We start from the raw sequence: 4,088 nt of genomic DNA on the forward strand, positions 1-4,088 counted from the left end.
CTTTTGGAATTTTAATATTTTGACTTGTTTAAATTATGCCCCCTAGTTGGGTTTGTTTTTGGCTATGTAATATTTAAGAACCCCCTTCTATGACTTATGATTTGTTAAAGCCCCAAAGTTGGGTTGCTTTTTGCTATGCAATATTCCTGAACTTGTAGTGCAATCACTTAATTATGGCTTATTAATTCCCCAAATTATGTCTCTTTACTTTTTACTTTGTTTTTAACATATATGCATCAAGGATCAAATTGAAATTTTTTTACATAATTCAAGGACTTATTAAATGGTATTTTCATATATGTAGGGATTGATTTGATAGTTACTCAAATAAATATGGGACTAATTTGATGGTAATATTATGGCAGAAATGTTGCATTCATTCATTTTCAACCTCTTTTCATTAAGGGTATTACACACTCCTAGTACAATACAGTAGTATGTTAAAAAACTAAAACAAGCAAATTATGACTATCAAAACTTAATCAACTTAAGCTCACTTCCTACATAGTCAACTTTGTCCATCAACCATGCCCTCCAAACCTCTTCATTTCCACTTTCCTTAGCCTTAACGATGGACTGGACTTTCTCCATCAATCTTGCCTTTCTTCCATGACCAGCGCCAATTCCATTGTTTGTAAAGTATCCTAGTTTTTCAGCTTCATCATTCTAGACAAAAAATTCATAATTATCATCATTGTCATGTAAAAAGTAAATTCAAAATCAATTATCATTAAACAAACCATTCTGACATCACATAACCCTTTTTAAACAAACCTTTGGCAAAGGGAAAGCATAGAAAGGCCTTCCTGTGGCTTTTACAGTAAGCAGTGGTTAGGATTCTTCGAATCCCCTCCTTTTATTCGTTGTTGATTAATAAGTAATACAGATGTCGCTTTTATTTATCTTAGGTAGGCTATACAAGTGATGAGGCCTTGGGAGTTTCCTAAATAGTTATGGCACCACCTGACCCAATGGGCATCATCCACTAGTACCAAATTAGGCCTTTCCATCCGATGGCTAACTGCACTCGTTGATTGAACAATGATCCTTACGTGCGGGGTGCTAATTCAAAGGTAATTGAAACATAAACTTAAATTGGCTTTCCAGTGTTTCCCAAGGCAAGGAAGGTCAAGGTTCCCTTAGGTCTGCCCATCTATAAATCTTAGGACACTCATAGCATACTCTATCTACGCTTACTTAGTAGTTCTACAAATAAAAGATTATGTGAGGTTTGGGAAATCAATTTTTAGGTGGTTGAAACTTCAATTTTTCTGTAGATTATGATAGAGCTAAGTGTCAGGTGCGTGTAGGCGAAAACGGCATCGAAGACGAGTTAACGGTTTGGTTTTTATGCGCGAAAACGTGAAGGTTGGAAATCTGATGTTTTCTGTCCGATTTTGAAAAAATCGTGCCACGATGGGAGACCAACGTGCCACGATGATGTCATACCAGAAACCTTAAAAATGCAATTTTCTTCACTCCAAATGCTTCCAGACTTCTTGCTAAGTGTAGGGACTTTATCGTAACCATCTAGAGATGTTTTTAGGAAGGAAATAACTTTGTATAAAGGGTCTAATGAGTTCATGAGTTGGTCTTTGGGGTAGGAATGGAAGTTGTTTATAAAGGTATAGCCTCTCAGTGAATCTAAACTCATATAATTGATGTTGTTGGTTAATTTGAGTTACATATATTATGTGGAAAATGTATGATATAGAAAATATCGTTGTTTATATCATTCAAGTTGTTATTATTAATATTGCTATGTTGCAAGTTGCTTATGTTGCTGTCTCTGCTTTTGTTGATTATTAATATCCTTAAGTTGACCAAGTTGTGGAGTAAGTCATAATTATTTATGCACAGTTGTTGTTGTCGTTGTCTTTGTCTACGTTGTAGTTGATGTTGCCGAGTTATATGTTGATATACACAAAGTTGAGTCCATTGCATACTCATAAACTGTTAGGGGTTATGCCCTGTGAATGCCTTATCATTCAAATTTTTGAGGGCTCATGCCCTGTGAATTCTTAATCATTCAAATTGTTGAGGGCTCATGCCCTGTGAATGCTCGTTCATTCAAACACGTTGAAATGGTACCACATGCATGTGCATAGTCACATTTGTCGTTGTGTCGTTGCATAGTTGTTGTTATTCGTCGAGTTGCATAGTCGTTGTTGTTGGTTGAATTGTTGTCGTTGTTGTTGGTTGAGTTTGTAGGTGTTGTTAATGTTGATGAAGTATGAAACAAGACTGTTGAGTTATCCGTTGTTAATTAGGTTGTTAAATACAGTTGATGATTTATATACTTATTATTATTGTTTGTGAATCTCACCCCTTCTGCTTGGAAATGTTGCCCTTCGTATGGGTAACTTGCAGGTGATCGAGAATAGTTTCTGTTAGTTGTTGTTAGTTGCTGTCGTGAGTAGACCTCCTCTCACGTGTGTCTTAGGTGCTCTGATACGTAACGGGATGAGAATTTGTTATTGCTTTCTGTTCCTTACGTATTGTTTTATGAAGTTTAAGGACATGATGTTGGAACAATTTTATGAGATTTTATGTTGAGGCCTTGGTGCCAAAGATGTTTAAATATTGAAACAATTTTCGCTGCGAAGTAATAATTGATATGTTGTTGAATTTGAAGGATAAATAGTTATTTATTCAGTTTATGATTTTATGAAAAGTAGTGTGACATTCCGTTTACGTTGAAAATACTCTGATTTATATGTGATTATATGTGAAATTTTTAAGTTGGGAAAAGGGGTTTTACGACTTGTAAGTATTCTGAGGCCTCTTGAGTCTTTAATCTTGTCTCTTGATTCTTCACAATTCTTTAGTTGTTCTTGATTTGCCGATTTGCATGATTTCTTCGTGAATTACTTCAAAACCCCCCTCCTTTTGCTTGATTTGTTTGATTTGTTCTTGATTGCTATGTTTCGGGAAAACTAGATTTACAAACTCAAATATAGAAAACATTACAAAAGTCCCTAAATCATAGGTAATCTTTCTAATACTCCTCCTTTTTGCTTCTATTTCCTACTAAATTTACTAAAAAAACAAGCTAAGAATAACGTAAGATGACCTGTCATCACAACCCCAAACTTAGACGGTTGCTTATCCTCAAGTAACGAAAGAAAAACATAATTTATTATTTGCATTTTTTCAGGAAAAACATACCTTTCCGGAAGTTGTGCTTAAAAATCATTCATCACATTTATAGTAGTGCAGTAGCTAAACTTACCACTATACATTCAAGTGAGTCTGGCTTGGTTAAAGTAACCTATATTGTCAGCCATACTCTTTTCTATGATGCACATATGTATCTCCTAAAGACAGTAGGGCTTGTCACGACAATTTACTCCAATCGTCACTTGAATGTACCTTACTATAAATTTGAAATAATTCTAAACAGGAAGTCAAGTTAAAGTTATTCACATACTTGGAGAGCTTTGAAGGTAGAAATGCTATGTTGGAGTTGGTTTGTGAACGGAGCGGCGAGCACAAAGTACCGAAGACAAAAGTGAAGCATGAAGGAACGAGATCAAGAAAATGTGGGTGTTTGTTCAAGGTGCGTGGATATGTCGTTAGGGAAGACAATGCTTGGAAATTGGTTATTCTTAATGGTGTTCACAACCATGAGATGGTGCCGTATGTAGCAGAGAACCTTCTTGCTGGAAGATTAACGGAGGACGACAAGAAGATTGTACATGACTTGACCGATTCATCGGTGAAACCAAAAAATATTTTGACAAATTTGAAGAAGAAAAGGAAAGAGTCCATAACAAATATCAAACAAGTCTACAATAACATCGGTAAAGTTGTTTAACAATTTTCCGACTGTTTTGATAATGGATTCCACGTACAAAACCAACTTGTATAGGACGCCATTGTTTGAAATAGTTGGAGTCACCTCAACTTATTTGACATATTCGGTTGGTTTTGCATTTATGACGTCTGGGAAGGAGGATAACTTTACTTGGGCTTTGCAAATGTTGCTTAAACTTCTTGAACCAAATAGTGATATGCCTAAGGTGGTAGTGACCGACATGGACCCGAGTATGATGAAGGCCGTAATAGATGTTCTCCCCGATAGTAGT

The sequence above is a fragment of the Medicago truncatula genome, chromosome 4 (assembly GCF_003473485.1).
Source record: "Medicago truncatula cultivar Jemalong A17 chromosome 4, MtrunA17r5.0-ANR, whole genome shotgun sequence".
Classification (NCBI taxonomy): domain Eukaryota; kingdom Viridiplantae; phylum Streptophyta; class Magnoliopsida; order Fabales; family Fabaceae; genus Medicago; species Medicago truncatula.